General features: G+C 48.1%; 1 protein-coding gene across 7 annotated transcripts in view; it reads left to right on the forward strand.

Annotated features, from left to right (window-relative positions):
* Positions 1-18,186, forward strand: part of SGMS1 (sphingomyelin synthase 1) — an 86,944-nt gene that overhangs the window by 45,942 nt on the left and 22,816 nt on the right. For 2 of the 7 annotated variants that reach the window (XM_064662159.1, XM_064662161.1), the window contains exon 3: positions 5,373-5,611. The exons of 1 other annotated variant lie outside the window; for it this stretch is intronic. The gene's annotated coding sequence lies outside the window, so the exon portion shown is untranslated. Of the gene's footprint in view, positions 1-5,357; positions 5,612-6,652; positions 6,751-8,444; positions 8,636-8,691; positions 8,710-18,186 lie in introns of those variants that run through there. 4 more of the 7 variants (XM_064662160.1, XM_064662163.1, XM_064662164.1 and 1 more) reach the window with 4 other exon arrangements.

Raw genomic sequence — 18,186 nt, forward strand, 5'->3', positions numbered from 1 at the left:
GATAGGTGGGTGTGTCAGGGCTGTTTAACCTGTGAATATTGACTTCCAGTTAGACAGGGGGGAAAAAGGGGAGCTGGAGGCAGGGATCAATCAATAACTGGCTCATGTTCCATCTTTTAGAGTCTTTGAGTGGCCTCTGCTCCCTGGGTGTGAGAGGGACCCTCCTGGCATGAGCAGCAGGTGCTGGTCAGGTGTTTGGGATAATAAACATCCTGCTGAGGTGCCAGCAGGAGCTGTGGATTTCTCTGTGCTTTGTGCCCTGTGTGACTGGGGTGATGTGCAAACAACTACTCAGGATGTGGAGACTTAGTTTATGTTTAGCAGGAAAAAGCCCCCTCCACGCCCGGGAGCCCTGGGGTTGACCTGTAGTGGGAAACATCATCCTGTGTAAAGGGAAACATCATCCTGTGTAAACTCTTGCTTTGGTTTTTGGCTGAGTTTATTTCTGGTTGGTTGAGTTTTGTTTTTTTTTTAAATGCTAATTTTGCTCAACTGGAAAGTGTTGTTTCCTTTAGATCCTTTCAGATTAGTAAAAAATTCCTTTGAAGAGCCAGAGATAGCATCAGCAAAGCCATACTTCAACCAGGCAAGGCTTTTTCCCTGGGAGGTCCTTGCTTGCTCCTTGGGTGACAACAGCAGCTGGCATCTGTCATTCCATGCCATGTCCCTGGGAATGGCCAGCTTGGTCTGTCAAGGGCTTTATAGAAGCCAGAGCACCTGATTTGTGCCAAACTGCTGGTGTACAAACCCAGCAGCCTTGGAGCAAGGTGTGGGGCAAATAGCAAAGGAATTCACTGTTTCGATGGAAAAACCAGTGGGACACCAGTCTGTGTCCCATTACAGCACTTGGTGAGGAACCAATCTGTAATCAGAGGCCTTGGGGTTGAAGTTTTGGGTTTGGAGGAAATGTACCCAAATTGGCATTCTGAGGCAGCGACTTCCTTAACCAGAGGATTTTAACACCCCTGGGTAATGAGGCTTCTCAGAGGACAAAAGAAGTGGATCAGAGAGTAGGGGTGGCACTTCCCAAACTGGCAGTGCTGCAGCTGGATGTGGGATGCAGTTCATTTGGGAATAACACCCTGCCCTGTGAAAAAATGTCCTTTTAGTTGAATGGGTGAGTTTGAAAAGAGCATCTTGTTTCTGTTTTTCTCTTTTATGGAAAGCTTCACTCTTCCAGGTTAAAATGAGGGATTAAGCACTTGCTTTGGACTGGGTGTGTGATTGCACATCCCCTGTGAGGGAGTGAGTTGCCATTCCAGCGTGGCACTGTGTTTTCCTCTGCTCTGGCCTTTGGAGAAGTGCCAGGTGTTCAGAGCCACCCCTGAGGAAATCCAGGTGTTTCTCCGAGGATCTAAAGGTTGGATCAGGAGGAGCAGAAGGCTGGACACGTCCTGCAGCCCAGGGAAGCACATGTGATGAGCAAAAGTGGTGGATTTTATCCACTGACAAAGATTAGTTGGGAACTGCAGGAGCTGCTTGTGTGGCTTGGCCAACACGAGTGTCCAGGCGTGGAGTGAAGAGATCCCATGTCCTGGTGGACCTCCAGGATGTGTGGGGGTCCCAGTGCTGTTCCTGCCCCCCTTTTTTACAGGTTCCAGTCACGGGGAGGGTGTGTGTGATCCCTCAGAGCTGTCGCAACAGGGAGCAGCCCCGTGACTGGAGGTCAGAGGGCAGACACGTGTCCAAATACAGCAACACAAAGTATTTCCCAAGGAAGGAGGGGCGGGGAGTTTCCAGCTGATTTTTCTGGAAGCCCTTGGTTTGCTGCCAGGCTTCTGCAAGGGATTTAAAACACACCTTAGCTCTTGCACACGTGCTCAAGCGAGTGGTGCTGAAAAGGGAGGAATTCTGTTCAGGGAACTCAGTTCAACTTGAAAGCAGGCTGAGCTTTTTATAGGAAAAGAGAGAGGAGTGTGGTTTCCTCTGGACTTGCTCTGTGAGTCACACATTACATGACACAGCATTCCTCTTGGGAATCTTAATTGCTGGAGCTGATGAGCACATCAGCACTCTGGAATCTCCTCTTGTGTCATCAAACACACCTAAACACTTAACTTCCAGAAGTGCCAGCTTATTTTGATAATACTTCACAGATTTCAAACTCAACTGTTAAACGGGTTTTAGTATCCATCAGAACCCCATTGAAGTCAATTTAATGGCTTTCTTTTTTTTTAAGTTCCAGAGTGATTGTCCATTAACAGCCTTGCATTTAAGAAGTTGTAATGCTGTTATAGAGGTGAAATAATAATAATTACTATATGTAATAGTAAATAATCATGTTATTTTTCAGTAGGAAAGATGATATTTTGGGGGTATCCACTGCGTGCTTTTTTTATTTTTTCCCCTGGTTAGGTATTTTTAAGTCTTGAATAAAAAGGGCTTCATTGCCCATGGCAGGGGATTGGAACAAGATGGTCTTTAAGGTCCCTTCCAGCCCAAACTGTTCTGGAATTCTGTGATTCTGTGACTTCTGGACCATAAAGCAAATGTGCTGAAAGGTCTCTGCCAGAGCTGTTCAAAACTTAACAGTGTCCTCGATTTTTGTGCCTTCTTTACAAAGGCATTTCAGCTCAAGAAAATTGGTTTAAAAACTCAGCTTGCAGCTGGAAGGAATAATAATCTTGGTATAAATAATAAGCAAGGAGATTTGTTTCCTTTAAGTGAACAGGTAGTCACTTTGTGGTTAAGGCTAAATTGCTTCTCCCTGAAGAGAATTTGTCACAGGTTGGACTCGATGGTCCTGGAGGTCTTTTCCAACCTGGATGTTTGTGATTCTGTAATCATGAGTAGTTTTTTACTGCTTGCACTAGACTTTACCTGCCACCTTCAGTGCTGAATTCCACCTGCTAACGTACAGTTTCTTTACTGATGGGTAGGGGAAAAGTGGGCTCAGTATAATCTGACTTTTTGCGATGTTTAGGTGGATTTTAAGCTGTCCAGGCAAGGACAGCCTTTCCCCAGCAAGGCTTTTGGAGAGATGCTCTCTTGCCAGTGCTTGAACGATAAGAAACATCAGTGCTGGAGCTTGGTAGTAGCTCTGTTTCTCTTCAATGCCAGTAATCAACCCCACATCTGGTGTTGTGTCACATTGCTCATGTCGTGGTTGTGAAAGGAGCAAACAGATCAACACTTGGTGACCACCCCTCTTCTCCAGGGGTTTTTGTGGTGATTGTCTCTCTCCTGTTGAAGCACAGTGTGGGAAGGTGGAGATGAAACAGAGCAACAGCCACTGAAGTGAGAGCAGTACTCCCAGATATTCAGTCCTATAGAAAGAAAATGATGTCAGCAGCTCAGGCTGTCCTCTCTTTCAGCCCTTGGGCTAAATATGTGCTGGCTGAATTGTGTAGGAGGAAAGAAAAACCCACCTCTTTGCACACCCTGTGGAAGAGTTCATTGTGTTTCTGTTTGTTTAGGGCTTTACAGGGTGTTATGTTGTATCTGTCTGGACACATGCAGCATGTAAATGCACCCTGGTTGAGAAGGTGTTCCCAAAACTTGCTTTTAATTTCCCGTAATACTCGTCAAACTGTCCTCTGTTCTCCCTTCTGGCCCCACCTGACTCGTGGGAAAACAGGGCCGGCTTTGTTACGTGCCTTGAGGTCACTGAACTCACACAGTCCCGGAGCAAGGGGGGGGAATATTACTGAGATAAGATCTGCTGGAGTAACAAAAGAGCATTTCTGTCAAGTATGAACTCAGTCATTGTCAGAAGTGAGTTATTAAGTTGGCCTCTGTGCTTACCAGGTGCCTTCTGCTGTCCCGTGATGTGTGTGATGCCCCAAAGCAGACACTGCATAGTGAGGAATCCACGGCCTGTAGTGTCTTTTCCAATTAATCCTTCGATTCCTCATATCTGCCCTCAGTGGGAGGGATTTACAGAATTGGCACTGATAGAATTACACCTCAGAAATCTTTAGGTAATGAGTAATCACCAGTTTTATTCCAGAATCCCTCCTGGAGAGCAGGGCGAGGCCAGGCAGATGCATCTGTTGAGTGTTGCCAGGCTCAATTACTAAAAGACTTCTGGAGAAAGGGAGTTTACTGATGGCTCATCCGCACTTCCCATCTCTCCTCAGATTTTAAATAAAAGGGGCCGAGTTGGACTTGACCATGGGCCATTTTTAGGCTTCTGGACTTTTTGGAGGAGCTGATGGTGAACGCGTTGCATTGGATAACTGTCTGTCCCCCTGTGTTAGGAACAAGGACGTGGATCTATTAAGAAACCCCCCAAAAAACTCCTTAAAAATCCTTGCTTTCTGTGTGACAAGAGGAGTGTGGAAGGATTTCTGTGCGAGGCTTCTGAAAACACTTTTTCCACCCTGCGTTTCTTCGATGTGGCTCTGCAGATTCCTCAGTATTCCTGGCAATAGGCTCCCTCTCTTGGGATGGAGTTCAGAAAATCTGATGCTGCTGTTTGTTCGTGCTGGTGCCTGGTTTTATTTTTTTTTTTTCCACATGATTTCATCTGTGGAGTGGGATCAGGCTGCTCCCCACACCTCTGACTTCACTCCTGGGCAGGATCTGTGTTGTGCACAGCGGCCAGCGGGCTCCCATGTGAGCTGCTGGAAGACACCCTGCCAGCGCTGCTCATCCCATCAGGCTTTCCAACGTGGGACTCAGTCTGCTCTGTGTTGTGGTTTTGTCCTAAATTACACCAAGTCCCTGCTGTCCCAAGGCAGGGGCCAGCAGATATCCTCTGCTCCCTCCCATATTCCCTGGGATGCTCGGCACCGTCCTCTCCCGCTGTATCTGTGTGCAGGACATGCTGGCTGCCTCAGCCCTCTGTGCTTCCAGCCCTTGCTGTGTTTTTGGGATAGCAGCTGGATACTGGTGATGCTGCTGGTGACAGCAGTGGGATGTAGCCAAAAATTTGGTTGGAAGCTCAGGGAAATTTGTTGGTTTCCTTTTAGTGTGGTGAAATGCAACCTTTGTTTTTTTTTTTTCCCTCTGTTGTCGTGGAGGATTTTTTGGTTTTAGGGTAGGACTTAACATCTGGTATTTATATATATTAGGAAAACGAATCCTTCCTCCCTACCCTGACACTTTCAGCTTCACAGTGTCACCCTGAGCCTTTCAAAAGCAGCCCTGATTCGAGGCGTTCCTTGCGGGACTGACAGACCTGAATTTATAGGATAAATCTCCCCCCGTTTTAGGGTGTTGCTTGCTGGTAGAACCCAGTGCTGCTGGGAGGTGTTGCACCAGCTGGAAACTGCAGCCCTGTGGCCGTGCTGGCCCTCCCAGCCTCCTCCTCCTCCTGCTGCTGTCCCTGCTGACGCACAGGGGTGATGGCCAAGGGGGGAGTTGGCTCCGTTGCCTCCAGTGCTCCGCTCACCTCTCCCGCTTTCCCTTTCCAGGCGCTTCCCGGCGAGCAGCGGGGAGAGAAGCTCTGACGAAGCCCGGCCACGGGGAAGTCAAAGGCAACTTTTAATGTTTTAATGGGAAGGAAGCTGGGCGAGCTCCTCCTCGGGTGAGATCCCGGGCTCCGGGACGCTTCGGCTCCAAGAGGCTTCTCCGCGTCTCCCTCTGGTCCCGCCGGGATCCCCGTGTCTGGCTGGCAGCTGGGAGCAGGAGAAGTTGGCTGCTGTTTTCCGCCGCCTGATTTCCACCAGTGAGTAGCTCTCCGGGCTGGATGATCCCGTTTTAGTTAAAAGGCGTGTTCGGCTGCTGCTGGAGGGCCGGGGGCTGTATTTTGGGAGCAGAAGGACTTGGATACAGTAAGATCTACAAAGTGGCTTTTGGGGACTCTTGGTTGGGTGTTTTTGGTTTTGTTTTGTGTTTTTTTTTTTTTTTCTTAAAGTGACAGTTAAGCTTAAGAGACAAACCAGTCTCTTGTTTGCTCCTTGGGTTTAGTCTTAGTTTTTAGTTTAGCTTGGGGATTTTTTTTTAAAACTGGGACAGCAGTGAGTATCCCTGTGTTGTCCCCCTGAATTGTGTTCAGAGTCAGGCAGTGAGGGTTTATGAAACAGTAAGAGCAAGAAGGTGTTTTAGACTTTCTGTGAGGTTTTACAGCAGCTGTACTGAGGCAGTGCCATGTGACTGTGCCTGCCCTGTGTGTCACCCGCTGCCCAAAAACCTGAATGCTTTGGTTCTAGAGGAGGGTGGCCCTGGGTGTGGAGAAGAGCCCAGTGAGTCACGGGGAAACCACAGAAATCCTCTTGGTGAGCTGAAGGTGCTGCAGCAAAAGGGAACAGCACTTTATCCCCAAGCTGTGCCTTGGATATGCAGCAGAGTCTTTGCATGGGCTGTGACCCTATTTGTGTGTTTCGGGCACAGCCGCCTTTCCTTCTCATCCTAAACCTCTTTGGAACACAATGCTTTAATCTGGAAGCTTTCTAATAGATTTATAGTGATGAGGAACTAAACAAACTGCCTGCAGTAGCTCACCTTTGTGTGTATTTTTGACACGTATATTTGTGTATATGCACACGCACGAGAGCTACTCCAGGCGTTGGTTTTCAGTCTGTCTGTGTGTATATGGGCATGTGTGTCTATAAAAAAATGGTTTTGTAAAGCAGGATGGGGTAAGCAAGCTTAGAGGAGGATGAATCTCTTCCTGCTCTGCCTCCTTCATTTGTGAGTTGATTTGGTTACGCAGACAAAGGCAGGAAAGCAAACCATAACAAACCCTCTCTTATCCAAACTAATCTGCTTACAGCGCCCGTCAGGTAAATCATTAACCCACGGACCGGGTGCTGGGAAAAGCTGCTAAAGAGGTTTCTTGCCCCTGAAACTCCTGTTTTCCAGGAGGTAAGAAGTGAAATTACTTGCAGGTCTTGGTTTCGTGTGTGGGTGTTTGCTGCTGCTCTGGTTTCTGTACTGGTTAATAAAGTCGTGTTGTCCGGTGGATTAATGATGGGAGAGGACTTGCTCCCTGGGTTATTTTTCCTGAGAGAGCAGCTCCAGCTAAGGCAAAGGGGAAACACAGCATTTACTTACCTGTAAATACTGTAACTCATTAATGAAACTTCATTTTAAGTGGATTTATGGCTGATGGAGTGTTTTACTCCACAGCTTTGTTTCCTTGGATCCTGTGATTCAAATCTGACCTGGGAAGGTTTGCTGTGGGTCTCGCTGTGCTCAGTTCCACACCAGCCTTCTGTTTTGGCTGACTTTTGTTTCTGTAGGCACGTAAGAAATGGATTTCCCTGTGGTATTTGAGTACTTAGAGTCTGTAGAGTCCTGTCTGTGTTCACTTCGCTCTCTGATCGATCGTGTTTGCAGTGAGTCTACTCCGTGCGAGTAACTTGAACTATAGAAAATATGTAGCACATGGAGAACAGCAGAAGTAGCTTCATTTGTGATGTTTGCAGCCCTTGCCTGAACAAAAGAAAAAGGGCTCAAGAAGGGCTTAAGCTTGTTCTGGGTGCCCACGTCCAGGAGCATGACTCAAAACTTCCAGCTGACCTCCGAGCTCCCTGAATCAGCAGTGCAGTTGTGCCTTGCCCTCCCCAAGCTGTGTCTGTTTAGGTGCCAAGCTCTCAGCCTGGCTGTCTTATCCAAAGGTCTGCCTGCTGTCCTGCAAGACTTTCAGGCATCTCCTGATGGTCCTAATAAGACCTTTGAGAACAGGGCTCAGAAAGCTGGACCTCACTTTAAAGAAAACCTCAGCCCCCAAAGCTGCTTGGCTCAGTGCCCTGCACAGCCTGTGCTCCGTGTGCCCTGTGCTTTCCAGCCTCCTGGGAAAGCTCCAAACTGCTCTTGCTGCTCAGGAAAGTGCCCTTTTTGCTTGGTTAACTTTACAGCCTGGCTGCACATTAGCTTTTTAAAGCTGAGCTTTTTAAAGCTGTTCTACCACGTGAGGGTCTGCCGTGTGTCTGGGTTACACCTCATACCAAGTCCTTGGGGGAGGAGATATCCAGACCTGGAGGAGAAGGTGAATCCAGACCTTTCCCCAAGAGGTGTGAGTTTGTGGAAGCAGGTCTCTGCCCTCAGGACACCCCAGCAAGTGCTCTCAAGTGCTGTTTCAGGTGGTAAATGCTGGCTTGCAGAGGGCAGGGTGGTCCCTCCTTCTCTGGCCTGAGCAGCCAAGTCCATGCTCTGAATCTTTGTTTAAGCCTCTCTCCTTTGAGATTTTAGGGACAAGACGTGCTGATTGGGATCTCAGCCAGTTTACTTGAGCCAGGAGAGCGATGGGCCTTTGGGCAACCAGGTTGCCACACCATGTGTTCAGTAAGAGCTGTTGTGGCCACAGAGGACTGGGAGAAGGGAGACAACCCCGTTCCCTCTCCGCTACCTTGGGAGTGTCTCTGCTCCCCCTGGTGCACTTGCCTCTGGACTGGGGATGACTTTATGCCAGGAAAACTGACACGATGGAGCTCTCTGTCTCCAGCTGTCTGCATGGCAGAGAAGGTGGGGGGGAGTGGCTCTGGTTGAAAATAGAAAGGCAGATTAGGAAATTCGAGGTGTAGTTTCAACACACGGCCGAGCTGCTCTGACAACTCACTGCTGCCATCGAAAGGGGAAGGACTCGCTCCTGCCTGCGTGCCTGCCGGCAGAAAACCAGGGAAACAGCAGCTTTTCCACCCAGGCACAGGAGAGGAGGGTGGGGATATGAGGCAGGAAGGAGGGGATGCCTCTGGGAAACTCTGCTGGCGCAGGTGACAGAGTCCAGGTGTGCTGGAGCTGAGTTCAGGTGAGCGGCGCGAAAGCTTCCCGTCCGAAAGGTCGGGCTTGAAATCCCAGCTGTGCTCAGCTGAGCTACTTCGGGTTAGTCCCCCCGAGCTAAGGACAAAGCCTTAAGGAGATTTACTTTGCTGCTTGAATTGTTCATGTTCATATTTTATGGGGAGAGTTCTACTGGGGGGAAAAAACCCCCCAGCAAGTGCTGGGGGCGTAATTTCGCTTCCTGAATGCGAATGTGCTGCTCGGTTGTAACGTTACACTCTGGTAAGAGACTTCATTTTGCAATAAGTGTGTGAAGTGTCAGGAGAAAGAGTCAACAGACAAGCCAAGGGTAAATGTCTTGTGCTTTGGAAGCTGTGAGCTTTTTAAGTGTTGGGTTTAGGAAGTGGCCACTGTACAGTGTTTTGTCAGCAGCTCTTCCGAGTTTATCACTATTCCTTGTGCTTATCGCTGGTCCTTGTAACTTTGGATGTATTTTCTGTTGCCTTCCCTAAAGTAAGGACTAAATCCAGTTAGGAAAACCATTCTTTTCTTTGCTGAAGTGTTTCTTTCCTGCTGCCCTTTGTTGTTTTTTTTTTGTCTTTGGTTTTGAGGGTTTCAGTTCGTTTTTATTTGCTTTCTCTTTGTTTTTAACTCTTTGTCAGCCTCGAGAGCAGCGTGAGTTGTCCTGCTGCTCCTGTTGTTGTAGCACTCCCAGCCACATACCAATAACCAGTGATCCATCCTGTTCAGTGTTTGGAAAGAAATATCCAGGGGGATTTCAGATATCCTGGATCTATCATCAGCATAACTAAAGAACATTGAGCTATGTAATATTTAGTTCAGAAAACCTGTAACAGCACTTTTCCTGGGCAGATAACCTGAAGACAAACAGCACTTATTATTCTTTTCAAGGGGCTGTGGATATAAGCTATAGATAAAAGCCTATCCAGAGTTCAGTGGAATTTAGTATCAGGTCAAGTTTTACCTTTACCTGGAATGAGTCTGTATTTTAAAAGTGAGCTTAAGAATTGAAGTTACTCTTCGAGCCTCTGGACAGGAATCCTGAAGACAAGCAGGTGGTTTTACTCAGTTAAGTTTCAAAATGCTTCAGTATGATTTCTCATGGATTACTGGGCTGCTTTTCATAACCAGGAATAAAAATTCATTGGTCCCAGTGATATATATATATAAAAATAAATATATATATGTATATATAAAAACACTGTTTCATTGGTCCCAGTGGTAAATACTGTTTTCTTGTAAATTTGAGATCACTTTAGCAGTCAAGCAGATTTTTCACCAGGAAGAATGGACATGGACCTTTACAGTTTATTAACTTTTTGAAACCAAGAAGCTGAACCCAGTTGACTCCAATTTGTTTGTATTGGAGAAGCTGATGCTTTGGGATTGTTGATTTACCAAGCATCAGGGCTGAGGGGGATTTAGTAGGAAGGCAATCAACTAGTGATTTTTGGTGCAACTTTGATTTCAGTTTCTTAGACTTCCCAGCTCTTTGGGTTTCTTCCTTATTGTTTCTAAGTCCTTTGGTGTTTTGAAATTTTCCCTTTTAATCTCAACCACCTGCTTTGCTTTGGGGACACTGGTTTGTCTGTTCTAAACTGGTCACACCCCACCTAAATCCTGGCATTGTTCAGCTCTCCTTAACGTGTTTGGATGTTGTACGTAGGTTTAAAGCAACAAATAAGAACAACCCCAGGCACCAGCACAGGCTGGACCTGCTGGAGAAGGACCTGGGGGTCCTGGTGGGCAGCCAGCTGTGTGTCCTGGGGACAGGGAGGGCAGTGGGATCCTGGGGGGCAGCAGGGCAGGGAGGGGATCCTGCCCCTCTGGCCAGCCCTGGGCAGGCACATCTGCAGGGCTGGGCCCAGCTCGGGCTCCTCAGCACAGCAGGGCCAGGGAGCTCCTGGAGCGGGGCCAGCGCAGGCTGCGGAGATGCCCAAGGGATGGAGCAGCTCTGGGAGCAGCAAAGGCTGAGGGAGCTGGGGCTGTTCAGCCTCCAGAGCAGAGCCTGAGAGGGGCCCTCAGCCATGGCTGGAGGGGCTGCAGGGAGGGGGCAGAGGATGGAGCAGGCTCTGCTCGGGGGGGCCCAGCAATGGCCCAAGAGGAACGGGCAGGAACTGATGGCCAGGAAGCTCCAGCTGGACATGAGGAAGAACTTGTTGGCTGGGCAGTGCCCCAGCCCTGAACAGATTGTCTAAAGTGTGTGCAGTCTCCTCCCTGGGGCTATTCCAGAGCTGTCTGGACACACTCCTGTGCCCTGTGCTCTGGGCTGGCCCTGCTGGAGCAGGGAGGTGGCACCAGATGCCCACTGTGGTCCCTTCCAGCCTGACCCAGTCTGGGATCCTGTGATGTGACCTGGGCAAACCTTGAGAAACTTCAATTTGTGTTAGTACAGTTGCAGAGAGGGAGTGGAGAGGGGCTTCAGGTGGTGAGGGCATCTCTAGTCCTGGGAAACTTGAAGCTGTGAGAGGTGAATTCCTGTTGCAAAAGCCAAATGAGAAATGAAAACAACTTTCTGCTGTGTAGGTTTGTCTCTGTGGTTCTCCTTGCAGTTTCAGGAAACAGAAGTGGTGCAACTATTTACTGGGAACAGAGGAGTGGAGAAGCAGTGGGAACAGGATTTTAGGGGAATGAAGAAGCCCTCCTGGGGATGTCAGAGTGAACCCTCATAGCCCAGCAGAACAGTTTGATTTCTGAGCCACTCAGTTTACATCACCGACTCTCTGCCAAACCATATATGTTTGAAATGATAACAGTGTATCCATCTGGCAAAGGGTCTATTTGCAAACACTTTTCCCGGTGTGCGTGGCCTGGCTTTTGCAAGTTGTGAGGGAAAGGTGGGAAAAGAATTGATCCGGTAATTCAGGGTTATTTAAGCTAAAAGCACTTGGGTACTGAATTAGATTTATCTGGGAGAAAAGTATCCCGGGCTCAGGCTTTTGTTGACGTTTAATGTTCTGTGACGCTCTGCCCAGGCATAATTGAGCCATCAGCACAGGAGTGATCCAGGAGTGAGGGGTTTATTCTGAGTGATTGCAGAGCCCGCTGTGACTTTGATTTCAGTGCAGCCTGAGCTAATTGATGAACAGGGCCATCATTTATTTGCAGTTCTCGGGATCCTTTCAGACTGGTTCTCCTTCTTTTCAAAACTCTTGGAAGGGGAGGAGGCTGAGGAGGCTGCCAGCGCTGCCGGCCCTCCATCACAGAGTTATCTAAAATAACTGACTACATAACTAACTAATATAACTAAGTATAACTATCTAAAATAACCCTCAGGAGGTGCTTTGGCACTGCCCTGGTTTGAGCAGCCTCTCCACTTTCTCCTAAGCCTGGTGAACATGAATCTGGAGGGTCTGGCACGTGGGACAGGAACAAGACCCAGAGCAAGGGGGAAAGGAGGGAGGAAAGAGTGGATGCTTCGAAGATGGAAAGAAAAATAAGGAAGAAAAAAGCCAGAGGGAACAAACACCCCTGCTGGTTTTTGTTTGGGTCTCAGTTTGAGATGAATACTCCTGAGTTTTCTTCCTGATTTCTTTTTTCTTCCTGATTTTGTTAGATTCCAGCCTGATACAGTTTGTCACCACGCTCTGCTGATGAATCATGGGGATGCATCAATAAATCCAGTTTTATGCAGAGCTTTGGAACAGAGAGGAAGTCCTGTCTTATAAGTACCTTTAAAAATAGGGAAGCAGAAGTTGCCCAGAGAAGCTGTGGCTGCCCCATCCCTGGAAGTGCTCAAGGCCAGGTTGGACGGGGCTTGGAGCAACCTGGGCTAGTGGAAGGTGTCCCTGCCCATGGCAGGAGGGTGGAATTAGTTGGTTCCCAATTTTCAAGGTGGAAGGTGTTTTTCAACTAGATACAGTTGTCCTGACTGAACTTTGAGGTCGTTGTCTGAAAGCTGCTGTACCTTTTGAATCCAAGGGTGCAAATACAAGAAAAGCAAGATGCTGTGCATTGTAAAAAGGGGTGTTATTTGTCAGTCCACTGCCTGAAATAAAAAATATAAAGAAAAAGGAGATGGCAGTGCTTAGGGGCAAGTCTTCCTTAGGTAGCTATTAATCTTCCCAAGGGAAATTTGCCAAAGCAATAATTGTAAGTGCTAACACTTGAAATTTTAAAGACATTGTGTTTGTGCCTGGCAAAGGGCTGGAAAACAGATACAGCAATGACTTTTAATAGTGCAGTTCATAACTTCTGTCATGGCTTCAGGCAGGTTCACAGAGAACTCTGACAGAAGCAGCATTTTGACCATTCTGGCTTAATTTGCAGTGAGTGTCCATAGAGGTGGGGAGCCCCTGGCACAGGTTGCCCAGAGAAGCTGTGGCTGCCCCTGGATCCCTGGGAGTGTCCAAGGCCAGGTTGGAGCAACCTGGGACAGTGGGAGGTGTTCCTGCCCATGGCAGGGGGTGGAATGAGATGGGCTTTGAGGTCCCTTCCAGCCCAAACCATTCTGGGATTCTGTGCCCTGCCATCCCCACAAGTGCTCTGTGGGGTGGAGAACCACCCCAAAACCAGCTGATGTTTGTCTCCAGGGCTGGATTCTGCCTTTCTCCCATTTGGCCTGACTAAATAATACATGAACCAAAGCAGTGTCTGCTGGTTTTAGGCAGTGTAGATCACAAAAGCAGATATAAATGCAACACTTCTTCATATCAGACTCCCTTGCCTGTTAACTGACCTCAAATTCTGTGCCCTCTGTTAGGGGACATGAGTCCCCTTGTCCTCGATGATTTATGCAGCATCTACAATAACAGGGCCTGTTGCTTACGGACATGTGTGCATTCATATTTTATGTCTCTGCCTGCCCTTCATGTTTTATTTAATGAAGAGTGTAAGGAAATTGGTTACTTGGCAAAACCTGGCTTTTAGTGAGCTGAGGAGATGCAGGTTGCCTGATTTTTTTGGACTGGCGCTGTGTCCCTCCCTGGGGGCTGTCCCACCCTTTCTCAGGAGCTCTCTAAATGTTGATCCTTCCTCGTGGCTCTTCCAGAAAGCAGAGAGAGCCTCCAGCCCTGCTCTTGGAAACCTGTCTCCTGCACATCCCCTTCGGGAGGGTAAGAAATCCCAAACCCAGATGGGAATGTGATATCCTTGTGCTGTCTGAGGCTGTGGCTCTTCTGGGCTGAGAAGAGCAGAGCGGTGTTCCCATTAAATCTGAGCTTACATGCTGCCATGTGTGGCATGTCTTGCATTTCAGACCGATCCAGACCAGCACAAGTTTCGAAATTAATTCCAGTCCCTGCATTGTTTCACTGATGATGTGAAATAAGACCTAGAATGAGACTCTTTTTGTCAGTGCTGTTGTGGTGCCACGTAGGGTGAGCTGCATATTTCATCAGGATATCTGCCAGTACTTTTATCCCCTCACCCACATGAAATATTTGTGAATTTAGGTTATTTTCAGACCCAGTGAAAAGGTTTTTAAATGCCTGAGGATAGATAATATATTTCTTTTTAAAAGAGAACTTCATGTGTGTGTATGTTCTGTGCAATCTCTGGTAGCCCCACCCTTACCCCTAAAACCCACATAAATAAAAAAAAAGACCTCAACAAACCCCAAACTCAGACTTCTGTGACTGTTTAGTATTTTCTGGTGTGAACTTTATAGTATTTGATCTTCTTGTTTCCAGAATAGTACTTTCATTTTCCCCATCAGTAGTCATTTCAGACAGCTCTGTTACTTGCAGGAGCAACACTGGCATTTTTGGAGGACTCATAATGAATTTTCATGATCTTTCTACATGGAAGATTTAATTTTTTAAGGCCTCTTATTAAAATGTCATATTTTCTCAGATTTAGAAGATCTTGGAGAGATGTTCTTAGGATTTACCTGTAAAATGCTTGTCAGAGCACTGCTCAAGGATAGTCCTGTAGAGCAAGTCTGACCACAGAATGAGTAGGTAAAGCAGCAGCTGTGGCAAGTTGGCCCTTATTTGTTTGGTACTCCTAAAATATCCTGGTTACTGATGTACTCAGGAGGCCTACATATGTTTCCCAGATCTTGAGGGAATGCTGTGTAGTCATGGAGCCTGTCAGGAGTGACTGGATGGGGTCTTACCAGCTCACAGAATCCCAGAATGGTTTGGGCTGGAAGGGACCTTAAGGACCATCTGATTCCACCCCCTGCCCTGGGCAGGGACACCTTCCACCAGCCCAGGTTGCTCCAAGCCCCGTCCAACCTGGCCTTGGACACTTCCAGGGATCCAGGGGCAGCCACAGCTTCTCTGGGCAACCTGTGCCAGGGCCTCCCCACCCTCCCAGGGAAGGATTTCTTCCCAATATCCAATCTAAATGCCCAGATGACTTTCTGGGGTGCTGTAACATCCAAACCCCTCCTGCTCGGAGGAGCCCCTGCCCAGCAGAAACAGCGGAATTGTTATTCCCATCTTTTGTTTGCTTTCAGGGGTACACAGCAGGGATAATTCATCCTGCAGGACATCCCTAGGGAATGTGTCTCCTGAGTATTTAGCTACAGGAAGGGCTTATTCCCAGCGAGCCTCCTGCATCTCGCTGCTGAAGGGTGATGTAAAGGAGCATCACGCTCTCCTGCGTGGCTGCTGCTTCCTTATCTACTTTGCCTTTCCCCTTTTAGCTTCAGCCTCAGCAGCTTTATCCAATTCTCTTGCCATCTCCCATCCTTCCCCACCAGTCAGCAGAGCCATGACTTCATGGCCAGCACTGATCCATCTGGGAGAGGAGGTAGGTCAGCGCTGGGCTATTTTCGAGCGGCACCTCATCAGTGTCCCTGCCTTGCTCTCCTTAATACCCTGCTAATCTGAGCTTCACCCATCTGCTTGCAGAAAACTACGTGACTGCAGATTTCAATCTTTCCTCCTCTCTATCCCTCTCTCCTGGTTCACACTTAACCACCACAAATAATGAGAAATACTTAAGCCACATGCCTCTTGAGCTGGTTGGTCATGCGGTGCTTCTGCCACACAAGGGACGGAGGTTTATTTGTTTGGGTTCCTCTTTCTGTGGCTGGAAGGAGAACTGTGCCACTGGGTTCCTGCAGTTCTCTCTGCTGTAACAGGCACCTCTTATTGCAGTTAACTGTTTGTGTAACAGCAGCCATGAAACCCAGCCTTGTTTTTGCAGGCAGGAGCTCAGCGATCATCCCAAAGCGACAGGCACCCCTTAGTCAATTAAATGGTTAATTCCCATGTCGACTTCCCAGGCTGGAATGCTGGTTTTTTAAAATTGTTTTCCCAAGGCTGGAAGTGGCTTCTCAATCTCTAAGCCTACTGAAATTCTCTAAGCAGTTGGAGGTATTTGCAGTGAGCAGCGTGTGGCTGGTTCCCTGCAGGGAGCTGCGCTTGTTACGTGCTCCATAAAGGACCCGTGGCCGTGGACACTTCCATGGGGTGGATCAAGGGAATGACATGAGGTGCTACAAGCTGTAAATTCCTCCTGCCTAATGTGCAGCTTAATGAAAGGAAGCACAGATTCTGAGGAGTGCATCAGCCAGTTTGTAGTGTAATGCTCGGTTTGCCTTCCTTTAGTTAAAAGAAGATGTTTAGACTGGTAAGTGAAGTTTGCTGGAGGCTGTGCCCTCATGCTGTGTCAGCTGGACATCCCTCCATCCCTTCTGTGGCAGGGGAAGAGGTATTGCATGACCAACCGTCTCAGGAGACATCTGATTTAAGTATTTTTAATTATTTCTGGTTGTGAAGGGTGAACAAACTGTGGCCTGAGCTTTGCTCTGCGTTTCGAGTCGCTTTGCAGCAGTTTTCTGGCCTGTGGGAAGGAGTGGATGACAGTGTTCCCTGGGGGGGGTTGTAAGGGGAAATACTGTTCTTGTTTAAAGTTGACAGAAGGCAGGGTTAGGTGGGATATTGGGAAGGAATTCTTCCCTGGGAGGGTGGGGAGGCCCTGGCACAGGTTGCCCAGAGAAGCTGTGGCTGCCCCTAGATCCCTGGAAGTGTCCAAGGCCAGGTTGGATGGGGCTTGGAGCAACCTGGGCTGGTGGGAGGTGTCCCTGCCCATGGCAGGGGGTGGAATAAGATGAGCTTTAAGGTCCCTTCCAGCCCAAATCGTTCTGTGATTGTGATTCTGTCTTTAACTGTAGCTTAAATTCCATGGCGTGAGCACAAGCTGGTTGGACTTACCCAGTACCTGCAGCTGAGATTCTCTTGTTTGGCTGGAATTGCAGGTTACTTTCTGAACTGATTTGATTGATGTGTTCAAATCCTACCAGTGCAGCATGTGAATCTGTTACACAGCCAGCCAGTCTTTCATGTTCAGTGTGCCAGGTAGTGGGTGCCCTGCCTGCAGGAGAAGGGATGGCTGAGAGCCCCCGTGCCGGAGATTCTCCCTGGGATCATAACCGGGTGGCTGATGGACATCTCCATAAAGATGTTGGGACAGTGTGACACAGACACATCTCCTATGCCTCGAGTGTGTCACTAGAAAAAAAATTTAGAGGTAATTGGATGTGTCTGCAGGAGGAACTTACTTCTGAGGCTTTGAAGTGGTTATTGAAATATTCATGATTTCCAGAACAGTTAGATAGCAAGATCAGAGTTTCTTATCTTCCCTTATTTCTCCTTATTTGTGAATGTAATTGATCATAACGTTGAGCTGAGAGGAATGTTAAAAACATATTTTGCAGACTTTGAACACACTGTAAATGACTTCAAGTGATTCTGCTCGTGGCTTGTGTCACCCATACCTGGTAATACACACGGTCAGTGTGGAACCAAGCACATTTTCCGTGTTGTTTTGTGATCCTAGAGTATGTATCAATTAAAAATGTTTGGAATGCCTCATGTTTCAGGGAGAACACTTTTGTATATCTGTTCCTTGGTGGTGCAGTGCCCAGTTGTTGTCAGCAGCAAGATTTAAGCAGGATTTGCTGGTGTCACAGGCTCATCGGTGGCAGGGACGTCACATCTGACGTAGATGGGGAGCAGCTGAGTGGGAATAGTCAGTGGCTCTATAATCTGGGGCCTGATACAGAGATAAAACTACTTGTCAGCACTGGGGGAAGGAATATCTTGGGTTTCTGGAGTCCAAATTCTGAAATTTGGAGCTTGTGGCAGCATCAAAGCGTCACCTTCGGCGGCGGCATCAGCAGTCCCAAAACACCAGGCTACAACCACAAAGTTACCTACAAAAGGCAAAAACTGGGGACCCTTAGAGTAGGGAGCAGAGTTGTTTGACCTTCTCCTTCTGGCCCTGTTGCTGTCGAGGAAGGAGCTCCTGGATGGCTGCACTGGGGAGGGGAGGGTTCGTGTCTCCAGCCGCGGTGGATTTTGCTGGAGCGCGTTTTTGCCGTCGGGGCCAACGGTGGCAGATCTCCAGTGCAAACACAGGGATTTGGCACCCGTGGGATGGGGAGGAAGGAAGGTGGCTGGAGTTTGGCAAACTGAGGGGATTTTTCCCACTTGGAGCATTAACCACAGAAGGGAAGATGCCAGGGCAGCCCATCTGCATTGTCAGGAGGTCTGGCTCTAGTCAGGCGAATTCCCATCGTGTGGATTGTACGCCTGTAATGTGTTGGCAGTCGAAGTTGTTTGGGGTTGGTTTTCTTTTTTCACTTTTTCTATCCTTTCCTGG

The sequence above is a fragment of the Pseudopipra pipra genome, chromosome 8 (genome assembly GCF_036250125.1).
Source record: "Pseudopipra pipra isolate bDixPip1 chromosome 8, bDixPip1.hap1, whole genome shotgun sequence".
In the NCBI taxonomy this organism is placed as follows: domain Eukaryota; kingdom Metazoa; phylum Chordata; class Aves; order Passeriformes; family Pipridae; genus Pseudopipra; species Pseudopipra pipra.